The sequence below is a fragment of the Bidens hawaiensis genome, unplaced genomic scaffold, assembly GCF_021521415.1.
Source record: "Bidens hawaiensis isolate Kalapana, Puna unplaced genomic scaffold, B.hawaiensis_p1.1 tig00032050_1, whole genome shotgun sequence".
In the NCBI taxonomy this organism is placed as follows: domain Eukaryota; kingdom Viridiplantae; phylum Streptophyta; class Magnoliopsida; order Asterales; family Asteraceae; genus Bidens; species Bidens hawaiensis.
The window spans coordinates 143,729-158,628 of record NW_027505233.1 but is presented as its reverse complement, the minus strand read 5'-3'; the positions used below and the strand labels follow the sequence as shown (position 1 = coordinate 158,628).

Here is a 14,900-nt window from a genome sequence, read left to right as displayed (position 1 = left end):
CATCAACACCAGTAGCCAACATCGTGTCTTTCAGCCAACTTGAGCAGATGAAGCTGAGATGCAACAAGAAAAGTTTACCCTTTTCCCAAGGCCATTTCTAATAACAGGAAAAAACATTTGTAAGCAAAACAAGAGTGTTTAGAATTACCAGTAGACAGCAAATGACTATAGTTTACGTGCTAACTATTAGGGTATTTGTAATTGACAGCAAATCCAGGCATGTTTCCTTCCACATTCCGTCTCACTCAAGATAAATGTGGCTGGTTTCGTCCTGCCATGGACTCATCAGGAGAGCGGCAACAGCTCCCGACCAGTGGTGCGTTCGACGTTTAAACACGTCTAGGCACCTACACTCTACAAATCACTGCGACCGACCAACCCCGATGAAATCCGTACTAGCCAAGCTTTCAAGCACAAACAAGCATCAAATCATTGTTTATTTATCTACAATTATTATTGAATGGCCATTTGGATCACTGACGGGCCATTGGCCCACCCGATCATCTCCATTCCACCCTCAGGAGGAATCCCACCATAGGTTATTATTATTATTATTATTATTATTATTATTATTATTACGGGGAAGGATCATGAGAGAGCCCCCCTTCGTGAGAGAACTCGCGAGAACTCTATCTAACCATTACTAAACCCTAAAAGCTAAACCCCAAACCCTAAACCTTAAAACTAAACCCTAAACCTTAAAAACTAAACTAGACCCTAAACGCTAAAAACTAAACCCTAAACCTTAGAAAAAGATCTACACTTAAACCAATGGTTAGATAGAGCTCTCTCACGAAGGAGGAATTCTCTCATGATGCTTCCCCTAATACTTAGTGTATTATTTATTTAAAATAAAACCAATAAAACACCGGTATACTATGCTGTTTGGCTATCAGACAGACTCGTAACGGTTTCTAGGTAGGTATAGATCATACAGTGTTAGCCCCGAGAAAAGGAACATGTAGAGATCTGGCCCACCTGCGGAAAAAAAGGAAAAAAAGTCAAATTATAATTTGACCAAGATACGAAAAAAGAAAAGACTTAAAAAACGGGTATCAGAAATCCCACTCCTTTTTTTTAGCTGATCTAGTAGATGTTGGAATAGCCATTAATGGGTACTTGTTACACCTGCAAATAAGCATCTTGTAGTTTGTTAATATCAGTTAGAGTAAAGTAATACCAAAAAAAAATCTAAAACCTCAACGCATGCTTACTGTTGTCGTATCATAAAGACTAACTATGTTCGAAATCCACACTTGGTTCGAAGCACAATCATGGGAGCTAACTTTGCAACCATCATTCCAAGTTGCTTTAAGTTGTGTCCAACTGCAAGAAGAAGATACAATTAACATGAGTATATAAATCTTAAAAAGTGGTTACTGCCCAAATCTACCAATGCAACAGTGCACTCATATGTGTATCCTTAGTTCATTATTGCTACTATTTATAATAACAAAAGTATAAAACGTAATTTTTTTGTTCAATTTATTTATTTGGTACCACCTTATCATGACATATTGCATCTTTATTACCTTGTTCTGAAGTTTATATATGCCTAAACATTATAATCACAAAGAAAAAAAGGCATTTCTAAACTTTTAAAAGATGGATAATTTTAAGTAAATGAAAAACTTACAACCTATTTTTCATAGTTTGTTTTTACTGCAGCTTTTAAACTCACGCACTGGTACACCATTCTAATGCACAATACAATAATGTGTTTATGAGCAAAAACATGATCCACATGCCAAAAATATATATATATATTCTTTAACCTAAATTTGCCTGATTTAATAATGTTCCAGCAGGTTGTGGAGTCACCGCACGAGAGTTCAGAATATAACACGGTGAAACAACTTTTCCCACGATCGAGAGTTGCTTCTTCAATCTTCCTCACGCATATTGGAACTATAAAATACATTAACATTAATAAAACATCTTTAAGTATATTACTGCAATATCATGTTAAACTTATGCTATTGGTTTTACACATATAATGGAAATACAACTCATTTTAATGGAAAATAAAATTATAATCAAATAAAGGAAAGTGATTTTACATCTAATTTATATTAAAAAAATCATATTATAATCAGTTTTATTTGTACTTATGTAAGTGTGCTCACAATACAAAATCAACACATTTGCATTTGTTGAGACAAATTTTAGAGCGGCTATAGCCACTGACTTACAATGTAGGAGACTCCTCTGGTCCGGGTGTGTCTTGGTGGTGGTGTACCCTGGTTTCATCTCTACCACGCCAAAGTTAGAACTACAATCACAGAAACACCCGTTAAGAGGGTCCACGGGCTTGAAACCCGTAGACACTCCGACGCACAAGTCAGTCGGAGCCACAATTAATGTCATATATATTAATAACTGTTAAAATACACACACACAGAGCATATATATATATATATAAGGTTTGGATCTCTTCGGAGAACTTTAAACAATTTAAAAACTTTTAGAACTTCTAAGTAACAACCAATCAAACTATCTATTTATTTTATACATTTATTATTTAATATTATTTAAGAGTAATCTTGTTACTTATTATTTGTAAATTTGTGATTACATATATGAAATCACAAGCTTACGTGTGAAATAAGCAAAATTACACATGTATATATACACACACACATATATAGATCACTAAATATGTTAGAATTTTATTTCTCCAAGAAAATACCTAGCTCGAACACGCTTAAGAAGGTCAGGAATTCCTTGCTCGGTTTCGGTTACGACGAGAAGGCAGAGGGGCAGAGCAGGGCATGCCATTGCAGTTATGTTAAGGGGGTCCACATAATAGGAAGCTACAAAAATAAACAATATATATAAATACACACATAAATAGGTACTACTCAAAACAAAACAAAACAAAACAAAACAAAACAAAATAAGATATGTGATTACCAAGAGACCACCTTGTGTTGGAGCACAGTGATAGGGTGTTTCCTCGAAGAGCGGATATCACAAAGAACAATGTTTTGGTTTGCGGTGATGCGTACATTCAAGTTATACTTCTCGATTATTTCTCGTAGTGTCTTCTTTGTTATTCCCTTAACCCGGCCCCTGTCAACATGAAGCCCACATAACAAACGACCATCACCCTAATACAAATAAGCTTTGTTTAAGTAATCAACTCATAACTTAAAAGAATGAACCAACTTATGTGAAAATGATGTAATGAAACTTACTTGTTCATGCCAACCCAGATGGCTTTTATAACTCCCACTAGGTTCAAACGTTTTTCCATAATACTGCTCTACAACCGACCTAAACTTTTCAATCCCCCATGAATCTATCGAATACTTCATTATGATGTACATGCGATCATCTCGTCTTCCATTTTCTCGTTGTGTGACAACAATAGCCTTCACTACATACAAAATATATTCTTTTAGAACATAACCTATCAACTCCGCCAAACAAGAAAAGTGGTTTCCATCCTATGTGTCATTCCCATCCCACCACCAACCTGAAAAACATAAAATATTCAAATATACAACAAACTGACAATATTAAACGAATATAATGCTTGATAGAAGTGACATGCGTATATATTGAAACCATGAGGTTCTACAATTTCATCAGAAACAACCACCACACCAATGTCATTTGTGAAAAGATCAACCGAGTTATTAGTAGGCACAGTAACTGCTATCTTGAACTTTCTTGGCAAGAACTCAGTTCCATAAATTGGTTAAGCGGAGTCGGGAAAATTCGTCCCATGTGAATTATCATTGCGGGCTTTCACAACTTCAGGTGGCTCTGAAGTCATAAATTGCTCCCCATCAACCCACATGTCACAATAAAATCCGGATTGTGGAGTTAAAATTGTTGCAATGCTGTTTGCTGTTTCTTGTGCAAACAGGTCATCTTTCCTCACAAACGGGGCAGCATGAGCTAAAAATTTCTGTTAAGATCATCACATGCACCAAGTGTTGATCCCATGTTTTTTAATGATGGTGCTCATAACTGTTTTAAGGTCCTTTTTTAGAACTCCATGAAGCTATATGTTTGTCTGGTGGTCAATCGAAGGGTTCCAATTACAAACTGATCAGTAAGATCATCCATTGCAAGGTACAGTTGGTTGGAAACTTTTCCACACGGGTTCTTTCTACGAAGCATAAACGAGTATGATTTAGAACCTCTTCCATATCTGTTATACTGCTGGTAACTTCCATGGAACTTTATCAGTTGTGTAGTAGCCTCATTGATATTAGGTTCATCAATTAAAAACACTTCATTCAAAGTCAGAACTACAATCAGAGAAAACCCATTAAGAAGGTCCACGAGCTTGAAACCCATAGACACCCTGACGCACAAGTCAGTCGGGGCCACAATTAATGCCATATGTATATGTAAATATCATGTATTGAGATGTCCACACAGATGTGAGCAAAAACCTAACCCTAATAACATGTATACCTTTTTAGTGTTTCTATAGGTTTTGAAGCATACCTTTGAATCTGCAACACTTCTTCCTCACCCTCTTACTTTTCCCATCTACATATCCAAAACAAAATACATAAATGAACTTTTTTATGCAGTAAGATATTACAACAACTAACATACAAAACATTCCTCGTTACTTAACTTTTTAGGAGTCTCTAGCATAACACTTGATGTCAGCGAGCTTCGGCATTTTCTCCAATAATCACAAGAACCAACATTTTGTACGTAACACAAAAACAAGAAACACAATGATTCAATACAAATGTTGAAAAGTGTAAGAATACCTGAGCATAATCCTACTGACACACATAAGCAGGTAATGTGACAGAAAATATGAAACATCAAAACTTCCACCGAGACGCATGCGCTTTAAGTTTAGCAATCTAAAAGAGAGAATAGAAATTAGCAAACAAAAGATTATACAAACAACAACAGGAAGAAGCTAACTATTAACGAGAATTCTTACAAAATCATCTTTTGGTTTAGTTTCGGTTTTCACAAGGCTTTGTTTCGGTTGCTTTGTCACAGATGCAGCAGGCCCATATCTTTTCACACCTTTTGTGGGATTCTTAGTATCATTGATCTTCTTTTGCGTTTGGGATGATCCAGTGACCACCGATGAAGGCTGTATGGCATAACAAAACCGCATCAGTATATAAACAAATATCATGCAGATATATAATTTGAGAAAAAAAAACATTTATGAAAAATATGAATAAAGTCACCACTTTTCGAGCAGTAGGCAGCAACTTTACATCCTCTCTTTTATCACATTTAAGTTTAGCAACCTAAAAGAGAATATAACAAAAAAAATATTAGATAAACAACAACATGAAGATGCTAATTATTATACCACATAACATAACATTATTAATAATATTAATAAGAATTCTTACAAAATCATTTTTTGGTTTAGTTTCGATTTTCACAAGGCTTTGTTTCGGTTGCTTTGTCACAGATGCAGCAAGACCAGATCTTTTCACACCATTTGTGGGATTCTTAGTATCATTGATCTTCTTTTGCGTTTTGGATGATCCAGTGACCACCGATGAAGGCTGTAAGGCATAACAAAACCGCATCAGTACATAAACAAATATCATGCAGATATATAATATGAGAAAAAAATAACATTTATGAAAAATATGGATAAAGTCACCACCTTTCGAGCAGTAGGCAGCAGCTTTACATCTTCTCTTTTATCACATTTAAGTTTAGCAACCTAATGGAGAATATAACAAAAAAAAATATTAAATAAACAACATGAAGATGCTAATTATTATACCACAGAACATAACATTATTAATAATATTAATAAGAATTCTTACAAAATCATTTTTTGGTTTAGTTTCGGTTTTCACAAGGCTTTGTTTCGGTTGCTTTGTCACAGATGCAGCAGGCCCATATCTTTTCACACCTTTTGTGGGATTCTTAGTAACATTGATCTTCTTTTGCGTTTGGGATGATCCAGTGACCACCGATGAAGGCTGTATGGCATAACAAAACCGCATCAGTACATAAACAAATATCATGCAGATATATAATTTGAGAAAAAATAACATTTATGAAAAATATGAATAAAGTCACCACCTTTCGAGCAGTAGGCAGCAGCTTTACATCTTCTCTTTTATCACATTTAAGTTTAGCAACCTAAAAGAGAATATAACAAACAAAAGATTAAACAAACAACAACATGAAGATGCTAATTATTATACCACAGAACATAACATTATTAATAATATATTAATAAGAATTCTTACAAAATCATTTTTAGGTTTAGTTTCAGTTTTCACAAGGCTTTGTTTCGGTTGCTTTGTCACAGATGCAGCAGGACCAGATCTTTTCACACCTTTTGTGGGATTCTTAGTATCATTGATCTTCTTTTGCGTTTGGGATGACCCAGTGGCCACCGATGAAGGCTGTATGGCATAACAAAACCGCATCAGTATATAAACAAATATCATGCAGATATATAATTTGAGAATGAAAAAAATTATGAAAAGTATGAATAAAGTCACCACCTTTCGAGCAGTAGGCAGCAGCTTTACATCTTCTCTTTTATCACATTTAAGTTTAGCAACCTAAAAGAGAATATAACAAACAAAAGATTAAACAAACAACAACATGAAGATGCTAATTATTATACCACAGAACATAACATTATTAATAATATTAATAAGAATTCTTACAAAATCATTTTTTGGTTTAGTTTCGTTTTTCACAAGGCTTTTATTCGGTTGCTTTGTCACATATGCAGTAGGACCAGATCTTTTCACACCTTCTGTGGGATTCTTAGTATCATTGATCTTCTTTTGAGTTAGGGATGATCCAGTGACCACCGATGAAGGCTGTATGGCATAACAAAACCGCATCAGTATATAAACAAATATCATGCAGATATATAATTTGAGAATAAAAAAAAAATTGTGAAAAATATGAATAAAGTCACCACCTTTCGAGCAGTAGGCAGTAGCTTTACATCTTCTCTTTTATCACATTTAAGTTTAGCAACCTAAAAGAGAACATAACAAACAATATATTAAACAAACAACAAGAGGATGATGCTACTTGTTATACCACGGAACAGAACATTATTAATAATATTAATGAGAATTCTTACAAAATCATTTTTTGGTTTAGTTTCGTATTTCACAAGGCTTTTTTTCGGTCGCTTTGTCACATATGCAGTAGGACCAGATCTTTTCACACCTTCTGTGGGATTCTTAGTATCATTGATCTTCTTTTGAGTTAGGGATGATCCAGTGACCACCGATGAAGGCTGTATGGCATAACAAAACCGCATCAATATGTAAACAAATATCATGCAGATATATAACTTGAGAAAAGAAAACATTTATGAAAAATATGAATAAAGTCACCACCTTTCGAGCAGTAGGCAGCAGCTTTACATCTTCTCTTTTATCACATTTAAGTTTAGCAAACAAAAAGAGAGCATAACAAACAATATATTAAACAAACAACAAGAGGATGATGCTACTTGTTATATCACGGAACAGAACATTATTAATAAAATTAATGAGAATTCTTACAAAATCATTTTTTGGTTTAGTATTGGTTTTCACAAGTCTTTGTTTTGGTTGATTTGTCACAGATGCAGCAGGACCAGATCTTTTCACAACTTTTGTGGGATTCTTGGTTTCATTGATTTGCTTTTTAGTTTGGGATGATACAGTGACCACCGATGAAGGCTGTATGGCATTACGAAACCGCATCAATATGTAAACAAATATCACGCAGATATATAACTTGAGAAAAGAAAACATTTACGAAAAATATGTTTAAAGTCATCACCTTTCGAGCATCCAACAGCTTTAAATCGTGCCTTTGATCACTTTTAAGTATATCAATATAAGCAGTAAATGATGATGGTGCGGGGTTCAAATCAAGATAGCTCATTCCAGATTCTGATTCTTCTTCGGTGACCACCTGTATGGCATAATGAAACATGTCAGCATATGATGATAATAACTAACTAACCTACCTACCTCTCAAAATTGAAAAGCACAAAGATAGAACATTAATGATAATTCTTACATCTGTGACATACGATCTTAATGGGGTAAATGTCATCGCATCAAGCTCCCTTTTTAGAGCGTCTAGGCGGCGCATTGCGTCCTCACGAAAGTTTTGAAGTTCTTCATTACGAGCAACCTAAAAGAAGATAAGAAACATGAAATGAAATAAAGACTCTGTAATATTAATATTATTATTATTATTATTATTTCAGTATATGATGATAATTAATCAAAATTTATAATAAAGTTAGTCGGTATTTACCTTTTGAGGAGTTTGGGATGATAACAAGGAAACATTTTTTGTTGTGGGTAAGCTAGAATGTGGGAGTGAAGGAATGCTAACATAAACAGCATCAACAGCAGCAGCAGATGAAATGAAATCATCATAGGCCATTCCAGATTCTTTATTATCATCTTCTTCTGGAGTGAAAGGCTGCATGGCATAATGTAACATGTCAAGAAACATTAATTAATCTTGACAGTTCTTGATTTAAACAACATTTTTTATAACAAATATGATTATTATTATTATTATGTTAAAAAGAATCGTCAAAAGACAATAATCACAAAACTAATTCTAAAAAGCAAGTATTATTATTATTGCAGAATGAATATAAATAATATAAAGATGATCGAATAGATAACAAAGCATATGTTGTTGTTGTTATTATTATTATTACTACTACAACAGTATATATATATATATAAAGGATGATCTAAATTGAAAAACAGAAAGCAGGCCAGGGTATGGACATTAATCTTGATAGTTGTTTTAAACATTAATAATCTTGACAGTTGTTGTTTTAAATAATAATAAAGATGAATGATAATAAGAATAAAAATAATAATAATCTTTATTATTATTATTATTATTATTATTATTATTTCAGTATATTATGATAATAAATCAAGATTTATAATAAAGTCAGTCGGTGAGTCATGTAATTTACCTTTTGAGGAGTTTGGGATGATAACAAGGAAGCATTTTTAGTTGTGGGTGAGCTAGAATGTTGGAGTGAAGGAATGCTAACATAAGCAACATCAACAACAGCAGCAGATGATTTGAAATCATCATAGGCCATTCCAGAATCTTTATTATTATTATTATTATCATCATCTTCTTCTTCTTCTTCTTCTTCTTCTTCCGGAGTGAAAGGCTGCATGGCATAATGAAACATGTCAAGAAACATTGATCTTGACAGTTGTTGATTTAAACAATATTTATTTATAAAAGATAATCTTTTTATACAGAGCATATGTTGTTGTTGTTATTCTTATTATTACAGTAGTATGATATATATATCTAAAAGATGATCTAAATTGAAAAACAGAAAGCAGGCCAGGGTATGAACATTAATCTTGATAGTTGTTGTTTTAAACATTAATAATCTTGGCAGTTATTGTTTTAAATAATAATAAAGATGATGAATAAAGTGATACCTTTGGAGCAGGAAGCAGCATTAATTCATCACCAGTTTGAAGAAGTGGTTTCTGAAACATAAAGAAAGAAAGAAAGAAAGAAAGAAATTAAAACAGAACAAGAATCAATGAATCATCATCATCATAAAATAATAATAACAATAATCAATCTTACCACAGTGGCAGAAGAAGAAGAGAAGAAGATATTGGATGCGACATTGTAAATCTTGATGCATTCCTCCAGCAAAAACAACAAAAAACAACAACAAATACACTTGAATAAAATCACAGCAGCAGCAGCAGCCATCATCATCATCATCACCATCGAATATTGAAGAAACGAATTATTATTTTATTATTATTATGATTGCAAAAAGAATGTTTGAAAATAAAGAATTGCGAGTGTGAGAGATTTGTAAATTGTTGGAGAGAAAATGTTAACCCTCAACCCCCTTTTATATATTATTATTATTATTATTATTATTATTATTATTATTATTATTTCGTTTCATGGATTATTATTATTATTATTATTATTATTATTATTATTATTTATATGCTTACATCTCGATTATTCTCTCTTTTACATTTTTCATTAAAACGATTTTAGGGGTGGATTTTAGATTGGCCTCAGATGATTCGGTAGGGATGGCAAAAATCCCCGAATCCGACGGGGAAACCCGAAAACCGGCTTATTTCGGGTCGGGTCGGGTTTTGTTTTTTCGGTTTCAGGTCGGGTTTCGGAGATTGTTTCGGGGATTGTTTCGGGTTCGGGTTCGGGTTCGGGTTTGGGTTCAGGTACCCCCGCCCCGACCCGCCCCGATATAATATATAAATATAAATATAAATAATATATATATATATATATATATATATATATTAAAAACCTAAACCTACATCCAGACATCCACTCATCCAGACTCCGCCACCGCCAGTCCGCCCCCGATTCACTCAATCGCCGTCTGCACCACCATCACCATCCACTCAATCGCCGTCTGCACCACCGGACCACCCTCCTCCTCCTCGTTTTGATCCCAGCCGAAGTATGTAATCTCACTCTTTAATCACACACACACACCATTCTTTTCTTCCCCACTATCACACACACACCGAAGTATGTTTTCTCCTTTTTTAGGGTTTTTCATTTGAAATTGACCTAATTTTGTTGTTGTTGCATATCGTATGATACACCGTTCTCTTTGCGATTGATGATTGACATGATAATTGATTTGGGGAATCTAATTTGTTTTAGGGGTTTCCTAATTTTGACTGTTGATTGTATTCGGTGAGTACGTGTAGTCAAATTAGACAGTTTGGCAGTTTGCGTGTTGTGGCTATTGAGATGAGTTTGGATTGGAGCTGGATAGTGTTTGTAAGTATGTGATCGATGGCTTGTTGATGAATGAGATGGCGATTTAGGTTAACTTGATTAACTCTGACATGAGTTCCGATTGAATTATATGTAACACGTAAGTCGTATTGAAGTTATTGATTTCGGTTAGCTAATTAGCTGCTGCATTGAATAATTTTTTTAGCTCTGATGATTTTCGTGTTTCGTTAGGTTGTTAATTATTGTTTTTGTGTCGTCGTCGTGTTAGAAGGAGCTAATTCGATTCTCCACCGCTCCTTTTAATACAACGAGCGGAAGTCATGTCATGTCATGTCAGAGTTCATCAAGTTAACCTAAATCGCCATCTCATTCACCAAGAAGCCATCAATCATACACTGAGAAACATTTCCAGTTTCCAATCCAAATCTATTTCAATAGTCAAATATGCAAACCGTTTAGATAAACACATGCTAACCATATACAATCAACGTCTCAAATTGATTATGAATGGTGATTTTGGGAATTTTCAAGCTGTAATAAGCGGAGGCGAATCGAAGAAGAATAGGTTTAAAGTTAATTCTTTTTGTTTTAAATAACTTAATAGATGTACACACCAGTGAATAACCTGCTCATATTAAGTATGCTCATATTTAACTGCTCCTGCATTTTTCCACCGTTGCCTCTGAATCTGCGTTCAGTACAAGTGGAAGATTAATAAGTCCTCACCGAAGTCGACTTCACCCAAAAACTTTGGAGGCTTTAATGTGTGCTCAAAGTTGGTTGTTGAATGAGATTCGAGGTAACGCTATATTGAATATTACATTATTACTCATGTTATTTATCTTCATAATCATGAATATATGTTTATGTTATTACTATTAAATATAGAAACTTGTTCGGAAGAGACCGAGGCATATTGCCGCACCATTGAATATGAAATGGATGTGGAAGAGGTAATAATATTTATAAAATTTACTATTTTTGTAACATAGCTTTTATTCTTTTAACTTGGTTGATTTATTGATAAATATTCTTAATGTAGGTAGGTACTAAAGAAAGTGGCACGACGACTTTGGATGATTTGGTTTGATTTGGTATTTAGATTTGGTCGCAAGTTTGTAGTTTGTGTATTTGGCATGATTTTTCGGCCATGTAGACTTGGTTTTATTTCCTTTGTAACACATTGTTTCAGCTTTCATGTGTGTGATGCAGAAGTTTATTTCGATAAATGTTCAGTTATGTGATGAACCAATTTCGGGTCGGGTCGGATCGGTTTCGGGTTTTCGGGTTCGGGGACCGGGCGGGTCGGGGGGGGTACAAAAAACCAAACGGGGAATCCCCGATTTAAACCCGACGGGTAATGGGGCGGGTACGGGGATGGTTTTTGGTTTCGGGTTCGGGTTCGGGTTAAGCAAAACCCGCCCCAAACCCGCCCCGTTGCCATTCCTATGATTCGGTTATTAGTCTTATTCAAAATAAATAATAAGTTCGGTTATCCGACAATTCCCGGCTTCTCCTGTTAATATCTTGGTCAAAGACCAGACCCATCCATCTAAATAAGTTCTATTACTATTATATATAAATTTCTAAATAAGTAAGTAGCATTAAATTTCTAAATAAGTTCAGTTTATAAAATATTTACCTACTCAACTATAACACAAACTCAGTAACACTTTGGTGTTTATTAAAGATACCATACATGCAGATTTTTATTTTTATAAAAAAAAATATAAATTATGAACTACCCATAATATATTTTGTCTATATGCATCAATCATTTTATAAAAAACTCTATAAAAGTAACCAAACCACACCCCTACATTAGCATTTATTATATAAAAACACTCAAAATATAATTTCTAAACTTTGTGTTTTACAAAGTGTTGAGATTAAGGTGGTGTTTGTTTTTCATTAAAAGCACTCCCCCCCACCCCCACCTCTTTTGTCTGTGCCGCGCAGACGTTGTGCTTTGCAGTGTATTTGTTTTTTTAGAAGACATTTCATTTAAAAACGTCTGCACGTCCTTTTCTCCTAGAAGCCTTGTCCATACCACTTCTCACATATTCTCTTCTTATTTTTTCATTATCAGACCGCACAAAACTCCTCCACCCTCCTCCTCTCAAACCCTAGCTGCCTCCTCCACCCTCCACTGCTGGCCACCCTCCACCACCAGCGGCCTCTCCTCCTTCACCTCCGGCCACCCTCCACCACATATCCGTCGCCATCTCTCTCTCCAACAGGTTTGCTTCTCTCTCTCCATCTATTTAATTACCTTTTATTTTAATTTCATAAGTTATTTTGTTAGATTGTTAAAGTTTTAGATTGTTAGATTTTGTTAGTTTTTTGTTAGATTATGTTAGATTGTTAAAGTTTTAGATTGTTAGATTATGTTAGAATGTTAAAGTTTTAATTTTTGTTAATTGTTAAAGGTTTTTTTTAGTTTTGTTATATTGTTATTAGTTTGTAGAAAGTTTAGGTTTGTTGAATATTGTTATTAGTTTGTTGTTGAATAAAATTTGTAGTTTTTTGTTAATTGTTAAAGGCTTTTGTTAGTTTTGTTAGATTGTTATTAGTTTGTAGATAGTTTAGATTTAATGAACATTGTTGTTAATTGTTTGTTATCCAGAGCTTCAAAGGAAAAAGACATGTGTTGCAGGCACTTGCAGCCACCAAAATTGAGACACCACCAACGTTCTTGGAGTTGTAGGTTATGTCAAGACTCCACGTGATCTATGTTCGCTAAACACAGTTTGGGTTCAATACGTTAGTGAAGATGTCAAAGCATGGTCAATTAGCAAAATTACCTTGTTTATGATGCCTTTTATTTTTGTAAGCTGCAAGTAGGGGTGCAAAAGAGCCGAGCCGAGCTCGGCTCGTTTAACTTACAAAGAGCTCGAGCTCGGCTCGTTTCAAGCTCTATTTTCAAAGCTCAAGTTCGGCTCGTGAATGGATTTTGAAGCTCGATTTCGGCTCGGGCTTGGCTCGTTTACTATTTATCAATTATTTTTTATATAATTATAATTATTTTATATATTTTTTTCTATTATAATTTTATGTATAAAATTATATATATATATATATATATTCTTTAGTTATTTTTTCATAACATTATATATATTAATTAATAATTATTAAATATATATTTTCAAAAAATTATATAAATGGCAGGCTCGTTTAGGCTCGGGAGCCGGCTTGAGCTCGATAAGTGAAGTTCGGGCTCGGGCTCGTTTATTAAACGAGCTTAATTTTAGGCTTGAGCTCAGCTGGGGCTCGATTAAGCTCAGCTCGGCTCGATCGATCTTTTTAACGAGCCGATCTCGAGTAGATCGCGAGCAGCTCGGCTCATTTGCACCCCTAGCTGCAAGATAAATCTCTGATGGAGGCAAATACGACATTCCTTGAGCAACATAAATGTAAACCTTTTTTTTTCAACACATGTGTGTGAAATTAAATACTATGAACACCTTCAAGACAACATGCTCATTATTTTGCAGATTCGTTGATGCACAGTGTAACGCCCCACCCCACAGAGGGTTGACGTGTCACAAACCATAGTATTCAAAACATAAACATCATTCCACTATTGGATGTTAAAAGTACAGAGCCCTATGGTTAATTATTTATTACATATTATATAATTGCCAGATCTAGCTGAACTAGAGTATGCTACAAAAGTGGCTAGCATTTTACATTCAACTCCTAGAGCTCAATTCTTTTTCTCTCTCTTCACACCCCACCCGGAGTAACCTGTGAACCTGTTATGAAAAAGATCTACAGAATGAGCCGAATGCCCAGTACGGAAAAAAAAGGCTCAAGTAAAAGAATAACAATAATTAAGTAAACATTTATTTATAACAACTAAAAATAATAATTATATAAAATGATACGATGCAAGTATGCAAGCCAAATAAAATATATTGTATCATATAGATGATACCCCCGAGCCGAAACATCATACCAGTGAAGCTACATATGATGCACACTATGTACCCAATAGTGTGATGGTGGGTGTTGGCATACACCGACCATCCACAAATATCAAATACATATAACCTAGGATCGATCCATACGCCTCCTAATAGCTGTGGGCCACACTTGCCCTTAAGAGACGCCGTGAACTAATCTCTCCGTCACGGCAGGAGCACACAACATCGATGCCA

General features: G+C 34.4%; 1 pseudogene; it reads right to left on the bottom strand.

The window, feature by feature from the left end:
* Positions 1 to 1,055: 1,055 nt before the first annotated feature.
* Positions 1,056 to 9,073, bottom strand: LOC143611710 (sulfite reductase [ferredoxin], chloroplastic-like; annotated as a pseudogene).
* Between the last annotated feature and the right edge of the window lie 5,827 nt (positions 9,074 to 14,900).